The sequence below is a fragment of the Engystomops pustulosus genome, chromosome 3, assembly GCF_040894005.1.
Source record: "Engystomops pustulosus chromosome 3, aEngPut4.maternal, whole genome shotgun sequence".
In the NCBI taxonomy this organism is placed as follows: Eukaryota; Metazoa; Chordata; class Amphibia; order Anura; family Leptodactylidae; genus Engystomops; species Engystomops pustulosus.
Window position 1 is genome coordinate 82,923,591 of NC_092413.1, and position 21,084 is coordinate 82,944,674.

At 44.7% G+C, this 21,084-nt stretch overlaps 1 long non-coding RNA gene across 1 annotated transcript in view; it reads right to left on the minus strand.

Annotated features, from left to right (window-relative positions):
- LOC140121549 (uncharacterized) overlaps nucleotides 1–18,715 on the minus strand; it is a 93,341-nt gene extending 74,626 nt beyond the window's left edge. The window contains exons 1-2 of the long non-coding RNA XR_011854125.1: nucleotides 18,572–18,715; nucleotides 2,014–2,116 (exon numbers count right to left, since the gene is read on the minus strand). This is a non-coding gene — a long non-coding RNA (uncharacterized lncRNA). The remainder of the gene's footprint in view (nucleotides 1–2,013; nucleotides 2,117–18,571) is intronic.
- Nucleotides 18,716–21,084: the final 2,369 nt, after the last annotated feature.

A 21,084-nucleotide genomic window follows, 5' to 3' on the forward strand; every position in this document is an offset into this window, starting at 1 on the left:
TTGGGAGGTATGTAATGACAATAGGTAATAACATTTGTTACACACCTCAAACATGTCTCTACATGGAAAAAACAAACAAAAAAAGGCAAGAATGCTAAGGGGTTATTGGGAAGGCCGAGATACAAAAATGGCCAAGAATAAAAAATTCACTGAGATTTTTATCAGACACATCCTTTAAAAAAACACACAATGGACATGAGCCCAAACAATAACATAGGAACGTGTACAAGCAGAGGAAATAATGGCTAGCACATGTCAAATTATTACCATTAGTGTGCACAATGCCTTAGGATGATTCATATTCAACAAGTAGACAGTATCCATGATGTTGACAAAGGAAATAGACAATAAAAGATTTACTATTTAAAAGCTACAACTGGAAGGTATTATTGTTTTATTGCATAACTATATTTTCTACTTTCTGGTATCAAACTGCTCAGTCATTTTGGGTTGTGAATGAATTATTTGTGTTTCAAATCCTGTATCTTTGGGTGAAAGCCCAGCATGCCACCTAGTGGCAGTAAAAATACTAAGTATACAGAAATTCATAGTGTACTACTCTCCACAAGTGGTATCCATCTAGATAATGCAGAAAGGAGAAAGAGAAGACAGCAATCCAGGGCTCCAATTACCATTGGGTGGTGCTTGCAGCTGGGGATCCGGTGCTCAGAGTCCCAAAGTCAGCATAAGAGATGGAGGAAGCCACAGCACCCGGTACGTTTCAATTCCAGAAAGTCTTTATTGTAGCATCATCCAAGCATAAAATTGCAACATTTCGATTCCAGTTGAATCTTTCTCAAGCATAAAAATCATTACTAACATATATGTAGAAAAAAGTGGTAGTGACATCATGTCCTGTGTGACGTGGTCAGCCAATGAAATTCATTATCAGTGTTCATATTTACAATATGTATAAAGCCGAAGATATAAAATATACAGTATAAATCCTAAAACAGCTAGTGCCCCATAAAGATGTACATCATCTAGTGAAAAGGACAAAATGCGGTAAAATAACCATCTCCGTGTGCCTCAGCACCGCACGTGTATATTATTATTAAAATAACTAGCCCGTCTCATCATCAGAGGTCCGGGAGCCCAACTGCCCTTGCGTAGCTATTGTCGTTATCATGGCAGTCGAGTAATCCAGATGAATTCATAGGGCTCTGTAGCTCAGTCTCTGGCTCCGGTCATGTGATTGCTACTCCAATCATGTGATCTCTCTGCGGTCATCACGAATACAATAGTATTGCGCTGTTATACTTAGTGAAGGCAATATCTTAGGTAAGTATATCCAATTAAACAAATCAAACAGTATAGCAATCATCAGCTGTTCCTATTGGGTGTGGCCATTTAATTCTGAGGGACCACCTACTCGACGTAAAAATATCTCTCTAAAGCACAAAGTCGTAGCGGAGTAAAGAGTAGAGGTAACTATGCATATAGTTAGGAGTGCATATGCATTAGGAGTGCAATTTATGGGGATATAATTACTCAGTAATGGGATGTCGTAAAGGGACAACCCACTATGTCCATATGAATCTAAACAGAAAAAGAGTCTGGTGGGTCCAAAAAAAAATTGAATAACTCTATGGGAAAATAGAAAAAGGTATTCGGAGATACACACATTCATCTAAAGCACACATAGTTTCATAACATACATATTTATGTCTCCATTTTGGTACCAGGGGGGTGGCGTGGAAAAGGTTGACAAAAACCATAGATGGAAATGTCCTATCCCAGCACATATCCCCATACGATACTCCATACGGGCCAAACGGACTGAACGGGAATGGCACATCATTTAGCTCATGCCAGAAATATCCGGACAAGTCAAGATTTTTATGCCCACGTATTTGTCCAACAATATATAGTCGCTACATCGAGTTACAAAGACAAAGTGACAATCAAAGTAGAATAAATGGGTCCAACATATATACACCTCCAAGCTACAGAAAAATATAAAGAATAAAATGGACCCATGAAGGCATCCGAATGGACAAAGTGTATTCGTACCTATCTGATGTAATAATCCCGATCAGGAAGCAAGAGATGGGTCTAATCGATGAAGACAGGTAAGTATAAATGCAAGGTGAATTAGGACCATTTGTGCACATATCTGTGAAAAGAAGTGAAAATAATGATTATCCATATAAACACTGGTTCTATTCAATTAAAATCAATCATAAAAAGGTAAGTGAACAAATGTCACTACGTATATATACACTATTGGTAGAACATACATCATAAAACGGACAGACGATTGGGCAACTAGATGTCTCCTCCCGTTTTGAATTCTCAGTCGCTTTAACGCTCTTTCTCTATCCCCACCTCTGCGATGTCTTTGTACCCCATCAATGATTCGAAATCGGAGTTGAGAAACATTGTGGTGGTGTTTGTTAAAGTGGTCCGGGAGGGGTAGATCTATCTTTCCGGTTCGAATTGTGGATTTGTGTTGATTTATACAAAGGCGGCACTCCTGAGTAGTCTCACCAACATATAAAAGGCCACATGGACATTGGATTAAGTAAATAATGTACATAGAAGAGCAGGTGTAATATTGTTTAATACGGTATTTTCTACCTGTTTGTGGATGACAAAAGGTATCTCCTTTTAGCATACTATTGCAATTACAGCAGCCTAAACAAGGAAAACAACCAGTTTTTTTAGTCATTCTATCGCCCCCTGTCTGTGTGTCGGTATGTACTAGACGGTCACCCAAGTTCTTTGGTCTTCTATATGCCATGATTGGAGGATTGTTAAATTCAGTAATACCAGGGAGTGAGTCACGGATTATTGACCAACTGTCTCTTAGAATGCTTGCCACTTTTGTACTTACTGGGCAATAGGTCGACACAAAAGGAATTCTATTAGTTCCTCACGTGTTTTTGTGGGTAGGTCGTAAGAGTGTGTTTCTGTCATTGGCGCTGACTATTTTTTGTGGGAGTCAGTAGCCCTTGGGGATAGCCTCTTTTCTCAAATTTTGCACACATTGCATCAAGTTGTGCGTCTACTTTATTTTCGACCGCAACAATCCTCTTAACCTGTAGAAGTTGACTATATGGGAGGGAGTTCAGCATATTGTTAGGGTGATTGTTACTGTATAACAGGAGACTATTCTCTTCAGTCGTCTTCGAGTATAGGTCAGTCAGTAGTTGTCTATTGCTGATACGAACCACAGTGTCAAGAAATTGTAAATGGTTGGTCTTTTGATTTGACCAAATTTGACAGTCAGTAGTCTTCTATTGCTGATACGAACCACAGTGTCAAGAAATTATAAATGGTCTTTTGATTTGACCTGCTTGGACCTTGTGTTGCTGACCCCGGATCAGGCTCTCTGGCGTTGCATCTCTGGCGCCTGCCCTGACCCTGTGCCTGGACTTTACCACGAGATTGTCTGCCGTCTCTGTACTACAACCTTGGCCGCCACTGCAGACAAGTCACGCCTGAGGAACGACCTGGTGGTACCACGCTGCAGCTTGTCTAACCCGCCTTGCGGTGGGCTCTGGTGAATACCGGGTACCACTTAGACTCCGGTCCCAGGTAGTGGCTTATGTCATCGTCTACAGTGGTCCAGAGGATCCACACCTGCAAGCCTGACACCAATAGTGTATATTCGTAGTGACATTTGTTCACTTACCTTTTATGATTGATTTTAACCCCTAGGCGCACCACGACGTTATACTACGTCCCCGGGGCTAGATGCTTAGCGCACCGGGACATAGTATAACGTCCAGCTTCTGGGACCGGCTCACGAACGGAGCCGGTACCAGAAGCAGCGGCTGTCAGCTGTCTATCACAGCTGACACCGCGCTGTAACACCCGCGATCGGAGCTGACTTGTAAGGGTGTTCCTGCTGTGGATGGGATCCCCCGTGTCGCTTACCGGGGATCCCATCCTCTTCTGGGCAGCCCCGAAGTCTGCCTAGTGCTCCGGTGCTGCCCGATGTCTGAGGCAGTCAGATCCCTTCCGGGTCTGACTGTAAACTGTCTGAGCATGCGCCTGCCTGCTCAGACAGTTTACACTGCTCTACAATGAAATAGTATTGGAGAGCAGTGTATTGAACTTGAATCAGCAATCAGAGCATCGCTGGTTCAAGTTCAAGTAAGTATAAGTAAAAACATGTAAAAACACTAAAGTTGACACATTAGAATAAATAAAAATTTAATACATAAAAATATAAGCCCCTAAAATGACATTTTTCCATAAAAACACTTAATAAACTATTAAAAACACAAACACACAAAAAACCGATACATTTTTGGTATTGCGGCGTCTGTAACAATCTGTATAATAAAACAGAATCGTTACTGGACCTGTACGGTAAACACGGGGGGAAAAAACGCAAAAAACGTTCCGAAAAAAGATAATTTTTAATTAATACCTTTAAAAAAAATGATCTAAAAAGTGATTAAAAAAATGTTACGCACTCTAAAATAAGACCACTAAAAAGAACAACTCTCACCAGATTTGTCAGCCGAAAAATAAAAAAGTTATGCATATGAAAAGATGGTGATGCTAAAATGAACAAAATTTTCTCCAAATTAGTTTTTATACAGTAAAATTGAATAAAATACACAAAACCCCCACATATTTGGTATTGCTACGTCCTTGACAATCTGCATAATAAAACAGAATCATTATTGGACCCGCAAAGTGAACCCCGTAAAAAACAACCTCAAAAAACTCTCCGGAAAAAAGACGATTTTTAATTAATACCCTTTAAAAAAAGTGATTTAAAAAAGTTACACACTCTAAAATAAGACCAATAAAAAGAACAAATATTCTTGCAAAAAAAAAAAACCCTAACCAGATTTGTAAGCTGAAAAATAAAAAAGTTAGGCATATGAAAGTCAGTGATGCTAAAATTTACATTTTTGCCTAATTCTTATTCAGTAAAATGGGAAATGTTTTTTTAAAAAAAATATATAAACAGGGTCTTTTCGTAATCGTGGAGACCCATAGAATAAAAATAATATACTATTTTTACGGTACGGTAAACGGCCAAAAAAAATACAAAAAAAAAGTTCCTAAAAAATTGATGATTTTCATTTCCTCCACCAACAAAGAGTTAATAAAATCTCACCAATTAGCTATAGATGCCCCAAAATGATGTACCAGAAAAGTGCATCTCATGTGGCAAAAAAATAAGCCCCTATAGGTCCACAATAAAAAAACAAAAAAAATTATAGCCTGTACAATGTGACATAGCAAATTTGATCTGGACGGCGCCTCCTTCCCTTCTATGCCCGGCCGTGCGCCCATACAACAGGTTACCACCACATATAGGGTATCGGTGTACTCGAGAGAAATTGGGTATCAAACTTTGTGGAGCCTTTTTTCATTTTATCCATTACAAATGTTTAATTTTCCACCCAAAATGAATGTATTGTCAAAAAATATTACAATTTGTAGACCACACCTCCATTTTGTTTTAACCCCTATAAAACACCTAAAGGGTTAACAAACTTCTTAAAAATGGTTTTTCATACGTTGAGGTGTGTAGTTTCCATAATGCGGGACAACATGGCTACATTTATGAGAAATTATCTTCACACAGGAACATTTTTTTAATAACATCCGGTTGGAGAAATGTTTACATATGGCAAATGTATTAAATTAAATGTAAATGCCCAGATGGGAATACCCCTTTAAGGCCAAAAGAGGCTGAGTCCCGTAGGGGTTAATTGAATAGAACCATTTTTTATATGGATAATCATTATTTTCACTTTTTTTCACAGATATGTGCACAAATGGTCCTAATTCACCTTGCATTTATACTTACCTGTCTTCATCGATTAGACCCATCTCTTGCTTCCTGATCGGGATTATTACATCGGATAGGTATGAATACACTTTGTCCATTCGGATGCCTTCATGGGTCCTTTTTATTCTTTATATTTTTCTGTAGCTTGGAGGTGTATATATGTTTGACCCATTTATTCTACTTTGATTGTCTTTGTAACTCGATGTAGCGACTATATATTGTTAAACAAATACGTGGGCATAAAAATCTTGACTCATGACATGTCTGGATATTTCTGGCATGAGCTAATGGATGTGCCATTCACCTTCAGTCCGTTTGGCCCGTATGGAGTATCGTATGGGGATATGTGCTGGGATAGGACATTACCATCTATGGTTTTTGTCAACCTTTTCCACGCCACCCCCCTGGTACCAAAATGGAGGCATAAATATGTATGTTATGAAACTATGTGTGCTTTAGATGAATGTGTGTATCTCCGAATACCTTTTTCTATTTTCCCATAGAGTTATTACATTTTTTTTGGACCCACCAGACTCTTTGGACATAGTGGGTTGTCCCTTTGCGACATCCCGTTACTGAGTAATTATATCCACATAAATTGCACTCCTAATGCTATATGCATAGTTACCTCTACTCTTTACTCCGCTACGACTTTGTGCCTGAGAGAGATATTTTTACGTCGAGTAGGTGGTCCCTCAGAATTAAATGGCCACACCCAATAGGAACAGCTGATGATTGCTATACAGGCAGTCCCCGGGTTACATACAAGATAGGGTCTGTAGGTTTGTTCTTAAGTTGAGTTTGTATGTAAGTCGGAACTGTATATTTTATCATTGTAATCCCAGCCAGAACTTTTTTGGTCTCTGTGACAATTGGATTTTAAAAATGTTGGGTTGTTATAAGAATCAATATTAACACTAAAGCTTCATTACAGACACCTGTGAGAACTGTTATAGCTGTTTATTGTAGCCTAGGACTAAAGTACAATAAATTACCAATATCCAGAGGTCCGTTTGTAACTATGGGTCGTATGTAAGTCGAGTGTTCTTAAGTAGGGGACCGCCTGTACTGTTTGATTTGTTTAATTGGATATACTTACCTAAGATATTGCCTTCACTAAGTATAACAGCACAATCCTATTGTATTCGGGATGACCGTGGAGAGATCACATGATTGGAGTAGCAATCACATGACCGGAGCCAGAGACTGAGCTACGGAGCCCTATGAATTCATCTGGATTACTCGACTGCCATGACAACGACAATAGCTACACAAGGGCAGTTGGGCTCCCGGACCTCTGATGAGGAGACGGGCTAGTTATTTTAATAATATACACGTGCGGTGCTGAGGCACACGGAGATGTTTATTTTACCACATTTTGTCCCTTTTCACTAGATAATGTACATCTTTATGGGGCACTAGCTGTTTTAGGATTTATACTGTATATTTTATATCTTCGGTTTTATACATATTGTAAATATGAACACTGATAATGAATTTCATTGGCTGACCACATCACACAGGAAATGATGTCACTACCATTTTATATATATATATATATATATATATATATGTTAATCTCAGTAATGATTTTTATGCTAGAGAAAGATTCAACTGGTTGCAATTTTATGCTTGGATGATGCTACAATAAACAGTTTTTGGAACTGAACCGTACCGGGTGCTGTGGCTTCCTCCATCTCCCATCTAGATAATGCAATTACCTGAAAATGCTAAAATTATTAAATCATTACTGCCCGGCATATACCGTACATATTTTTAAAGCCTGCAGAACCTCTAACCCTTTCACCCCTGGCAACGCCAGCATACATATAGAAATAAAGTGACAGTGACAGGAGTGCTGGAAGAGGTGCGTGTAAGTAGTTTTTTTTTTTTTTCTATTTTGAGAGATTGGGAGTTTTGGAATGCGCGGATACCTAACATGCATATGATTTTATTTGTTTATTGTCATTTCAGTTCTAGGGAAAGGGCGGCTTGTATATACTCTACTCATACTCTATAACAGCCGTATGACATACTTAGGCTGGGTTCACATCACATTTTTGTCATACTCTATAAGGACATGTGCCCTTACAACGTTTGGCACGGATGTATCCCACTGTATGCTTATACTTCGGGATATGTTGCCCGAGGACCCCTCCTCCCCCATGAATCACTATATGGACAGGGACATCACTGGGTCCATATAATATATGAGCGCATGTGTTGTTCAGCAGGAGGGATCAAGATAAAGAGGTTTAACCTGCCTTTTTCAACCTATCACACATCTGCCTACGGCTGCCATGGGGCTTGAGTGTCTGCATGCGTGTTTACCAATATGTGTAACATTTCATTTTTGTAAACACTGTGTAAACGCAATGTCAACAGAATATTAGAATGTATGTGAACATAGCCTTTAGATGCACATAGAGAGATTACAGATCACTTCTACTGAAGTGAAAGCCTCCTGAGCGTTTCCAGATGCCTCCGTGTTTCCTGAGCGTTTCCAGACGCCTCCGTGTTTCCTGTGCGTTTCCATACGCCTCCGTGTTTCCGTGTTCCTGTGGCGGTCCTGTGTTCCTGTAGCAGTCCTGTACCTCTGTGGCGGTCCTGTACCTCTGTGGCGGTCCTGTACCTCTGTGGCGGTCCTGTACCTCTGTGGCGGTCCTGTACCTCTGTGGCATCCCGAGGTCCTACCATCCCGAGGTCCTGCCTTCCCGAGGTCCTGCCTTCCTTGTGTCTCTACCTTGGTTGCCACATTGGGCCTAGTCGGGTCACAGGGGCTGGACTTTGGTTTGGATGCATTTCAAAAAAATACATGTGACTTGTCTGAGCTACAGGCTGCCTCCATTTTTGTGCTCCTGTACAGCTTGTCCCACCCTGACTGATGTCAGACTGGCCAGGCTGTGACCTCTGAGAAGGAGCTGTACAGGTGGGGGCTAAGATCTGAGGAGTGAGTAACACAGACAAGCCACATGTTGTTTTTTGAAATGCATCCAAACCAAAGCCCAGCCTCAGTGACGGCCCCAGGATTTTGTCCGGATGCAAGAGTTAGTAATAACACACATTTATATTGTAATACAAATGTTTAGAAAAGGCAGAAAGGCATGTTAGCACTGCGGGTGTGATGGGTTTCTGCAACCTGTCTTTAGTGAAAATGAGGTCCCCGGTGACACGTTCCCTTTAAGCCTTAAAATACACAGTGTAAATGTAAAGAAAATTTTGAGAAAACTTGTCGAAGCTGCATTTAATTTGCACCATACAAATTATTTGTCTTTTTGGTAAGTTGAGGGTTTAGAGCCTCAGTGAGGTCTTTACTACTGTCTGTATCCTAATCACAAAGATTTATTAACACTTTCTGTCGCTGGGACAACAAAAGTCAAAGGACATAAAGCCCTAGGGGAAGAGAGCTGTCAAAGGCTTTAAAATCAAATGTCAAATATTAAAAATCTCACTGTCAAAGGGACAGAACGTGAGGTGAAATCTTAACAGGAGCACATACATCAAAACCAACATGTATGTTACTTTATACTCTGTGTGCAGAATTTTTAGGCAAATGAGTATTTTGATCAAATCATCATTTTTATATATGTGTTGTCCTACTCCAAGCTGTATAGGCTTGAAAGCCAATTACCAATTGTCACGGGTGCTCCCGCGATCTCTGTCTCCGATGCCCGTGCCCCTCAGCGTCCCTCCGGAGCTCCGCACTGCATACCTTCCCCGGCTCCAGCAATGTCCTCTCCTGCTCCCGCGGCCGGTAATTGGCGCTGACCTGTTATAAGTTCTGCCTCTTCCTGTGCCCCTTGCTGGATCTTCAAGTCTTCCCCATGAAGAGAAAGCTCTCCTGTGATTCCTGCATCCCTGTGATTCCTGCGTCCCGGTGATTCCTGCGTCCCTGTCGTTCCTGTGTGCCAGTCCGTTCCTGTGTGCCAGTCCGTTCCTGTGTGCCAGTCCGTTCCTGTGTGCCAGTCTGTTCCTGTGGTCCTGCGTTCCTGTGTGCCAGTCCGTTCCTGTGTTCCAGTCCGTCCCTGTGGTCCTGCGTTCCTGTGTGCCAGCTCCTGCGATTCCTGAGGTGAGTGGTGTCTCCTGTATTGTTACCTTGGCAGCCGACGCGGGGTAGTCGCACCTGTGGAACGACCTGGTGGTTCCCGCCGCAAGTCCATCCCGCTTTGCGGCGGGCTCTGGTGAACACCGGGTTTCCACTTAGACTCCGGTCCCAGGTCGGCTAGTACCACCTCCCGCGGTGGTCCAGAGGGTCCACAGACTCCCTGCTCTGACAGTAAGATCCAGCTGCTTGACTCTCGACCTCAGCATCTGGTCCCCGTGGCTACTCCTGCGGCAGTTCCAGCAACTACCTCTGCGGTTTCTTCTGTCATTCCGGCTAGTTCATCTGCATCAGAGCCTAGGCTGAAACTCTCTATGCCTAATAAATACGATGGCGACCCCAAACAGTGCAGAGGATTCATCACCCTGTGTTCGCTGCATATGGAGTTAATGTCTTCTCAGTTGGCCAGTGAGCACTCCAAGGTGGCGTTCATCATCAGCCTCCTCACCGGGAAGGCTCTGGCTCCTCTGTGGGACAGGAATGATCCAGTTACAACTACCCATACCAACTTCCTGACAGAGTTCCGGTCGGTGTTTGAGGAACCAGCACGAGCCTCCTCAGCGGAAACATCGCTACTGAACCTACGCCAAGAAGACTCAACTGTGGGTGAATATGCTGTTCAGTTCCGCACCTTGGCGTCTGAACTCTGTTGGAATGAGGCGGCATTATGTGCGACTTTTAAGAAAGGACTGTCCTCTCGTGGAAAGGATGCGTTGGCTGCCCGTGACTTCCCGGCAACACTGAGTGGTCTTATCACCTTGGCCACCCGGATTGTCGTGCGGTTTTTGGAATGAGCTGAAGAGTTGCGGCACGAGCGTTCTCTTGTCCGGCTTCCCCGTCTGCCTCGGTTGGCCCCTGTCTTCCAGAATCCGTTCCAGCCTCCGGTTGCACAGTCTGCAGGGGAACCTATGCAGGTTGACAGAGCTTGACTTTCGCCTGCAGAACGATCCAGAAGTTTCCAAGAAAACCTTTGTCTGTACTGTGCCAGCCCCAAACATCTCATCGGGGCTTGTCCAGTCCGTCCTCAACGTCTGGGAAATGCCAGCACCTAGGGACGCCTCTCCCAGAAGCCCTAGGTGTGAATACAGCTTCTCCACGCCTGACTGTTCCCGTGCTCCTCCGTGTCGGTACCGGTCCTCCCGTGCAAGTCTCAGCATTCCTGGACTCTGGTTCCACGGGGAACTTTGTGGATGCTGCTCTGGTCTCCCGGCACCACATTCCGGTGGTCCCCCTCAGGTCTCCACTAGTCATTTCCTCTGTAAGCGGACAGCTTCTTTCCGATCCGGTCCGTTACCGCACGGAAGCCATCCATCTTCAAGTTGGAGTCCATTACCAAGAAAGTCTGGTCTCCTATGTCCTGCCTCGCTCCACATCAGCTATTCTTCTGCATCTTCCTTGGCTCCAACTCCATGCTCTGGTCCTCAATTGGAAAACTGGTGAGATACTGCGATGGGGCCCGGAATGCCAATCTCGATGCATGGTGGCACCACTCCAGGTCCTGACCTCTTCTGCGTCTTCCACAACCCTGAAGGGTCTTCCAGCTTGTTACTGGGACTTTGCTGATGTGTTCTCTAAGAAACAAGCGGAGACCTTACCACCACATCGTCCCTATGATTGTCCAGTGGATCTCCTTCCAGGTGCTACTCCTCCCAGAGGTCGGGTCTATTCTCTTTCCGTTCCCGAGACAGCTGCCATGTCGGAATACATCAAGGAGAATCTGCAGAGAAGTTTCATACGCAAGTCCTCCTCTCCGGCCGGTGCAGGTTTCTTCTTTGTAACCAAAAAGGACGGCTCCTCACGTCCCTGTATTGACTATCGAGGGCTGATCAAGATCACGGTTAAAAACCGCTACCATCTACCATTGATTACGGAACTCTTTGATTGCCTATGCGGTTCCAAGGTATTCTCCAAGTTGGATCTTCGGGGTGCTTATAATCTCATCCGGATCCGCAAAGATGACAAGTGGAAGACTGCATTTAATACTCGTGACTAGCATTTTGAATATCTAGTAATGCCTTTTGGACTGTGTAATGCCCCTGCTGTCTTCCAGGAATTTGTTAATTACATTTTCTGGGACCTCCTCTATACGTGTGTCGTGGTCTACCTGGACGACATCTTGGTTTACTCTCCAGACCTTGAATCCCACCAGACACACGTACGTCAATTCTTGGAAGACTTCATGTCAATCATCTCTACGCCAAACTGGAGAAATGCCAGTTTCACCAGCACAGTCTTCCATTCCTCGGGTACATAATTTCCGCCAGAGGCCTTGAGATGGATACCGCGAAACTGTCTGCTGTTCTTCAGTGGCCACGTCCAGAAGGTCTCCGAGCCATACAGAGGTTCCTGGGGTCTGCAAATTACTATGGACAGTTTATTCCCCATTTCTCCACTGTCGTGGCCCCAATTGTGGCACTCACTAAGAAGGGTGCCAATCCACGGGCTTGGTCTTCCACAGCTGAAGAAGCCTTCTCCAAGTTGAAGTCCGCCTTTGTCTCGGCACCAGTCCTCTCTAAACCTGATACCAACAAACCTTTTTATCTTGAGGTGGATGCATCTTCTGTTGGGGCTAGAGCGGTGCTCTCTCGAAGAGGGCCCAAGGGTCGGACTTCCACATGCGGCTTCTTTTCCAAGACCTTTTCCCCAGCTGAGAGAAATTAATCTATTGGAGACAGAGAGCTGTTGGCCATCAAGCTTGCGCTAGAAGAATGGCGGTATCTTCCCGTGAGCTCTCCATCCCGTGAGTGTGTATACTGACCACAAAAACTTGTTATACCTCCAGACAGCCCAGTGTCTGAACCCCAGGCAAGCCTTGCGGTCATTGTTCTTCTCCCGATTCGTTCTGCTTATCCATTTTCGTCCGGCTGACAAGTATGTCAAGGCTGATGCCCTGTCCCAGGCTTCGGATGTGGTTGGAGAAGAACCAGTTCCTCGGCGCATAATTTCTCCAGACCAGTTTGTTGTTGCAGCTCCAGTTGATCTTCGGCAGCTACCTCCTGGCAAGACTTATGTTAGACATGCTCTCCGGAAGAGGATATTATCTTGGGGACATTCTTCTCATGTGGCTGGGCATCCTGGAGTGCAGCGCACTGTGGCCCTCATCTCCCGCTACTACTGGTGGCCAGACCTGGTCAAAGATGTTCGGGAGATTGTGGGATCCTGCTCTTCCTGTGCCCGCAACAAAGCCTCCCGCCTCAAACCGGCTGGACTGTTACTGCCGTTGCTGATACCCAGTCGCCCATGGTCCCACGTGGCGATGGACTTTGTCACCGATCTGCCTGTCTCCTCGGGCTGTACTGTCATCTGGGTGGTGACGGACCGGTGTTCAAAGATGTCCCATTTTGTTTCCCTTCCAGGTCTTCCGTCTTCCCCACAGCTTGCCAGTCTATTCTTCAGACACATCTTCCGGCTGCATGGTCTTCCGCTTCACATCGTGTCCGATTGAGGAGTCCAGTTCGTGTCAAGGTTCTGGCGTTCTTTGTGTAACCAGCTCCGGGTCAATTTAGACTTTTCCTCTGCATACCACCCGCAGTCTAATGGTCAAGTGGAGAGGGTGAACCAGACTTTGGGCTGCTACCTTCGTCACTGTCTCAGCCCGACAGGACAACTGGGCTGACCTACTACCTTGGGCTGAGTTCTCCTACAATTCCCTGGATTCGGGGTCTACTGGCTCAGCGCTGTTCTTTGTGGTCTATGGACATATTCCTCCCCCGCCTCTCCCACTGTCTACTTTCTCTGATGTCCCTGCAGTAGAGGATTTGCTGCAGGACCTCAAGTCTATTTGGGACCAGACCCGCCAGTCCCTTCTACGAGCTACGAACCGTACCAAATTCCAGGCTGATAAGAAACGTCAAGCTCCTCCTGTCTTCTCTCCTGGTGACAAAGTATGGTTGTCCTCCAAATACATCCGGCTTAAGATACCCAGTTACAAACTTGGTCCCCGATTTCTCGGTCCCTTTGAGGTAATCAAGCGCATCAATCAAGTGGCCTACAAGCTCCGCCTTCCACCATCTATGCGCATCCCGAACTCCTTCCATGTCTCCCTCCTGAAGCCAGTCATCTTGAACCGCTTTTCCCAGCAATCCCCTCCTCCTGCTCCTGTGGCGGATTTCCCAGATGTCTACGAAGTTAAGGAGGTTCTGGACATGAAGATCGTGAGGGGTAAGCGGTTCTTTCTTGTAGATTGGAAGGGGTTTGGGCCTGAGGAGAGATCCTGGGAGCCTGAAGAAAACATCTTTGATCGGACCCTCCTCCAGAGGTTTCTTGGGACCAAGAAGAAGAGAGGGAGGCCGAAGGGAGGGTGGGGGGTACTGTCACGGGTGCTCCCGCGATCTCTATCTCCGATTGCGGCGCACCCGTGCCCCTCAGCGGCCCTCCGGAGCTCCGCTCTGCATACCTTCCCCGGCTCCAGCGATGTCCTCTCCTGCTCCTGCGGTGCTGGCCTGTTATAAGTTCTGCCTCTTCCTGTGACCCTTGCTGGATCTTCAAGTCTTCCCCATGAAGAGAAAGCTCTCCTGTGATTCCTGCGTCCCTGTGATTCCTGCATCCCGGTGATTCCTGCATCCATGTCGTTCCTGTGTGCCAGTCCGTTCCTGTGGTCCTGCGTTCCTGTGTGCCAGTCCGTTCCTGTGTGCCAGTCCGTCCCTGTGTGCCAGTCCGTCCCTGTGTGCCAGTCCGTCCCTGTGTGCCAGCTCCTGCGATTCCTGACGTGAGTGGTGTCTCCTGTATTGCTACTTTGGCAGCCACCGCGGGCTAGTCGCACCTGTGGAACGACCTGGTGGCTCCCGCTGCAGCAAGTCCATCCCGCGGCGGGCTCTGGTGAACACCAGGTTTCCACCTAGACTCCGGTCCCAGGTCGGCTAGTACCACCTCCCGCGGTGGTCCAGAGTGTCCACAGACTCCCTGCTCTGACACCAATTAAGTAAATCAGGTGATGTGCATCTCTGTAATGAGGAGAGGTGTGGTCTAATGACATCAACACCCTATATAAGGTGTGCTTAAATATTAGGCAACTTCCAAAAAATGTGAGATGTCCTGCAGAGGGATGCAACAGTCCTGAAATTGTTAAACTTTTGAAGCATGATCACTAAACAATAAAGCGTTTCATGGCAGTTGGGGTACTGGTATGTGCTGGCATCATCAAAGATTAAGTTGTGGGACCTTTTCAGGTTGAGGAGTAAAGCTCAAGTCCCAGACCCAGGAAGACACCTTCTTCAAGCAGTGGTACAGGAAGAAGTCGGTATCGTTCAAGAAAATGATTTTCATGCAGGACACCATGAATACAAATATTTCACAGTGTGGCTGGCCAGTAAAATGTGAGATTTACTGGGAGGGAAAACAGTACACTTCGCTGAACAGTATCTGGGAGGCTGTTATGGAGGCTGCATGTTGATTGTAAACAGATCAAGCAACTGACAGAATCTGTGGATGGAAGGTCTTTGAGTGTCATCCTGAAGAAAGGTGGCTATATTGGTCACTGATTTGTTTTGTTTTTTGAATTCCAGAAATGTTTATTTCTATATATTATATTGGTTTTCCTTGTGAAAATAAACATGTGAGATGCGTATAGATTTGGTTTTTATTAAGTTGCCTAATAATTTTGCACAATTATACTTACCTGCACAAACAGTCGCATATTGTGCACACAGTCTTAGGCTGCATTCACATTATGGGGCTCATTTACTAAGGGTCACGCTGCGCACTTTGTTGGACTGTGCACCTTTTCGGGGCTAAAACGGCTTGCACAGGTATTTAAGTAGTGTGTGTGTGAGGATTGTGTCGCATGCGACCCTTTTGTGGTGCAGCTGCGCTGGCTTCCATGTGACACAAATTAGGTGGCGCGCCATCGGACGGTCCATCTGGTTTTGACAGAGTGGTATTTAACTTTTAAATTGTGCCTGCCACATGCCCTAAGTTTACGAAGCACCACAAAAAAGATGGTGAACTCTGTCGGACCTGAGTAAGGAAGCCCACAATCTTAGAGAATAGCCGCACAGTGCATTATAGACGGACAATGCACTTTCAGTGAACTCCAGTGACAGGGTAGGGCCACATTCACACTGACGTATGGGGACATATATACGGCCGACGTATATATACGTCCAATATACGTCCCCCATAGACGGCAATGGCCGCGCGTCGCCCAACGGGAGCGATACGGTGCAGCACACGTGCGGCACCGTACCGCTCAGTACCCCGGAAAAAGATAGGACATGTCCTATCTTTAACCGTAGTACGGCACCGTGCAGCATATCTTCCTATGGAAAGGGGCGGGGGTGAGCTGCGCTCGCCTCCTCCTCCTCTCCCTGTGCGCTGCCGTTGCCCGCTACGGTACGGTACGGCGGGCAACGGCAGTGTGAATGCAGCCTAAGTAAATGTGTCCCACTTTGCAAACACATGGGGGAAAACACACCTTAAAATACATCCACGTTTTTACTATAATTAATACTCATGTGTTTTGGGATGCATTTTTTCTGATGCATTTGTTGCGTCTTTCAGACGCAATGAAAACGCCTAAGAATATGGTGGGGCCCATGCCTCCCAGTCTGACCCTGTGGACTAGGCTGGATTATCATTGAAGATCCTTCTCCACAATTCTTCCTGTTCAATGGGACCCTGGAGGGAAGCTACAATGATAATCCAAATTGTCCCCTCCTTCTTTCAACCGTATTGTTGTCCTCATGACGCCAATACAATTGAAATCTGTGAAAAAACATGGAGCAATAAGTTTCTGATAAAATTGCTGTATCTGCACATTGTGATAAATAAGTGGTATTTCGGCTGTGTTTTGGGCATTCGGGCTCTAAAGGGTCGGTTATCACTGCCTTAGATAGTTTCTCCTTTTTGAGACTTAGAACAGGAGGCACATAGGCAGGGCACCTTTTCACTGACAAATTCACGCCCTGAAAGGCCAATCATAACGTGTTAAGAGCAGTACCTCGGGTTGCTCAACGGCCAAACTAAGGGTGGTTTCACATTGGCATTTTTGTTCACATCAGTGATTTTTCACGGAACCCATTTTGGCTTATGGACACATACAGATTGTTTTTCTCTTCCTGGCTTCAGTGATTTTTCACTGATGTATTACTAAGCCATTCTTCTCATTGAGCTTTTTCGCACTTCACTTTTTTTAACTGATCAGTTGTTCTTAGGGAACACAAAAAGAACAGGTTTTCAACTGATCACTTATCAATGAAAAAAAAAAAATGAAAAAGCCCATTGGAAGGAATGGTTAAGTAAGGCATCAGTGAAAAATCACTGAAGCCAGGAAGAGAAAACCAATCTGTATGTGTCCATTAGCCAAAATGGGTTCAATGAAAAATCACTGAAGCCAGGAAGAGAATACCAATCTGCATGTGTCCATAAGCTTAAATGGCTTCAGTGAAAAATCATGATGAGAAAAAAAAAACGCCAATGTCAAACCATCCTCAGGCTGGTTGTGTCTGATGAAGTGCACAAAAAAAAAAGTAAACCGTGCAAATGAATCAATTAACCATGTGTATTCCCATTTTTTGCATCATTTTGTTTTCATTGGACCTACATTTGAATGTAGAAAAAAAACTTTACACAAGGGTGGATGGTTTGGACCTCCTACCCACTTCACCTAGGAGAGTCTACTAAACAAGTACAAAATACAAAAAAGGTGAATGACCGTATTAAAACTTAACTTTTAATTTAACAATAACAAAAGATAAAAAATATAGATATAGTTTGGTTCTAAAATTATAGTCCCCAAAGGAGCAATTCTTAGTCAGCCGTCCAGAAAGTGATAATTCAAAGAAGTGCGTGTATGGTAAAGGACACTGTTAGTTTAGTTTAAATACTACTCAGCATACATATCAATATGGTCGGTCACATACCTGTCTCAGTACAAGATTGATAGATAAGTCTCCAAGGTTGTGTTTCCTCAGTTTCGGAACTACAGATATTGACCATCAATAAGACCATGTGCAAGAAAATCATGAAGAGTAGCCACCAAAGGACAGTAAAAGGTAAGTATGAGTGCCATGTAGATGCATTAAATAGTTGGATCAGGGGTGCACTTTAATAGTCCTGGGTGCACAACATTGACCCTAATTGTCCCTAACCATATGGGGAAGGGTCCTGAATAAGCCCTAATGCCTCAACACGGGACCGCAGCCCTAACCAGTTGCCACCCCGTCTGTAACCTAGCCCTCTGCTTGGCCTTCAGACCCTACTACACTTAAGAAGGACGAGGAGAGGTGGATGAGTTCATATATTCATGTCCTCTACATGTATTGGAAAACTTCTGTATTTCATAGAACAGAAACATGTATCCAAGCACCATAGTAAAAGGTAATGTGCATCAGTGTGGAGTTACAACTGTGGTCATGACCCAACATGGCATGTTTCGCCTGAACATTGCAGGCTCATCAGGGGTGCAATAGACCTAGTATAAAAACCACACAAATAAACAAGTCAGTTATTGCTGGATAGTCTAATGAGTTTTAGACAATAAAATGGACCAAATCTACAATGAGCTAAGTCTTACAGCAACAACAATGTGTCTGGCTGGAGATGAGGGGTGCAAGCAGTACAATAGCAGTATCCAGCTTACTAACCAGTGGAAAATATGGGCGGTAACTCCAAAAAGTCTCTATGTGGAAAACAGACATAGACTCAGTAAGGTCCCTATATCTTAAAGGTAAAGTGCTATTCAGTGGAGACAGTCACTCAGTTCTTACCTTTATGTAGGTTGTTAGGCAGTGGCCAAACTGTCCAAGGGTCCCTTCTTATCAGATGCTGGTAGGGACCAAGCGTCCATGTAGTTAGACGCTGTGTGACAGCGTCCCTTTCAGTGGGGTTACGCCGATAGGTCAGTGAGGTCTGGACACACACACATGGTGATACTGGTCGTCTGCTAGTTGCCATCTTTAAGGTGTTACCAGCTCTGTATCTCCACCCACAATTGTTTCAGGGCTTCAACAAAATGGCAACCGGGCTCCCTCATACACTAGAGGTCTCAGAGCCATGCAGGCTTCAAAAAAAAAAAAATGGGGCAGAAGATATGTGGAGATACACACAGAGCCTAATATCATATATAAGGGGACCCGAAAGATAAAGGCCCTTATGGCCTCATGTGAGGCAAAGTGAAGGATTTGGAAAAGCGGTAGCCTGAAATAGGAGTCCACTCATATTATACATCATTGGTCGTAGAGCGACTCACAACCCTTGTGGAATACCCACAATTTCCTAGCCACAACTTCCTACACAACCAAAACCCACTCATTCCCGTCATTTATGTACTTCTTAAGATTCACAAAAGGCTTGATAAATCCCCTGGCAGACTTCTAGTTGCCTCGACTGACTCATTACTCTCCCCGTTAGCGATCTTTCTTGAAAAGATCCTGACCCCACTGACTAAAATATCCTCATCTTTTCTTCTTGATACCAACGATTTCCTCACACACATCCGCCATCTCAAACAGGTCTCACCGGATACATATCTAGTCACATGGGATGTAGCCAGTTTGTTTACCAGCTTTCAACATGACAAAGGCATTTTTGCTGTCTCTGAACTACTTGACAAATCACAACATCCACCTGAAGTCAAACAATTATGCCTAGACCTTCTCACCTTGGTACTACACGAGAATTACTTTATGTTTCTATCTCCAAATACGTGGCACTGCCATGGGCTCTAACATGGCCCCCCCATATGCAAACAGCCACTTGAGACCCTCTTGTCCTTTCATTCACATCTCAACCTCATCTGGCCTGAACATCAATTTACCATAAACTACAGCTTTGAACACATTGGGGCACATTTACTTACCCGGTCCAGTCGCGATCCAGCGGCGGGTTCTCCGACGCTGATTCGGGTTCTGCCGGGATTCACTAAGGTCCGTGCGCCGATATTCACCAGGTGTCGCTGCTGCGCCGAGGTCCGCTGGAGTTCACCTGCTTTTTTCTGGTGTATGTGAGTGCTTGATCTTGCGACACAAATGGCTTTTTAAATTCTGCGGTTTTTCCGAATCCTTCGGGTTGTCCGGTGGCCACGCCCCCGATTTCTGTCGCGCGAAAGTCGGCGCGATTGTGCCAAAATTCGATCGCGTGCGCCACAATCTTGTGAAATACAGCGCAAGGAGGAAATATTCGGGAAAAACCCGACGGATTCGCGGCTGCGGACCCTTAGTAAATGTGCCCCATTGACTTTTTAGACACAACGGTCATTAAAAGTGACATGGGTCAACTCTCCACTGTTCTTTACACAAAGCCCACTGGCCGCAATAGCCTTCTACATTTTTCCAGCTGCCACCCCGCCACATGCAAATAATCTCTCCCTAGATCCCAACTCCAACGAGTCCAGAGAGTTGTCACCGACCCAATCCAGAAAGACTTACGTCTACAAGAGATGGGTGACAAGTTCCGTACCCGAGGCTACCCTGAACAAACAATCCAAACACAACCCTCTACCCAAAAGGTAATGACCTCTGATGAACCACGCATCAACTTCATTCACCAATACCACCCGACTATTTTCAAACTATACCAGAATTCACTAACAACTTCCGTCCATGTTACAAACGCCTCCCCAATCTCAAAAAATACTGGTTAAGACGGATGAAGGCCCTACCAGATCCGGAACCACACAACGCTTCCTCAGCACACCCAGGTATGACACCTTCCCCTGTCTCAACTGCATGCACAGGCAAGGCTTATCCCATCTGGGATTACTTCACATGTGAAGGAGGCTTTGTGGTTTGTGTCATTAAGTGCCCTTGTGGCCTCGTGTATGTTGGAGAGACAGTCCAGCACATACAAGACTGCATATCAAAGCACAAATCAGACATTCGCTGTAACAAACTACTGTTGCCTCTACCGTATCATTTTCTTTAAACCAAATATCAAATCTCTCAACTAAAATACCAAGTAGTAGAGCATATTGCTCCATGAAGCCTTTTGGATACACCGACTGGACGCCATGACCCCCTATGGCTTGAATAGAGAATACGAAATACAATAATAATAATAATTAATATTTTTTTTATTTATATAGCGCACACAGATTACGCAGCGCTGCACAAAGCATGTCAAATTGGTCCCTATCCTTTTTTTTCCCACTAATCATTTTCCCCCTACCTTTCCTCCAGTGCATTGCTTTACCTTTCCACTATTCATATTTATGATCATACTCCCTCATATTCTAGTCATCCACTACATCACACATACAATACTCCACTGTACATGTTGATTA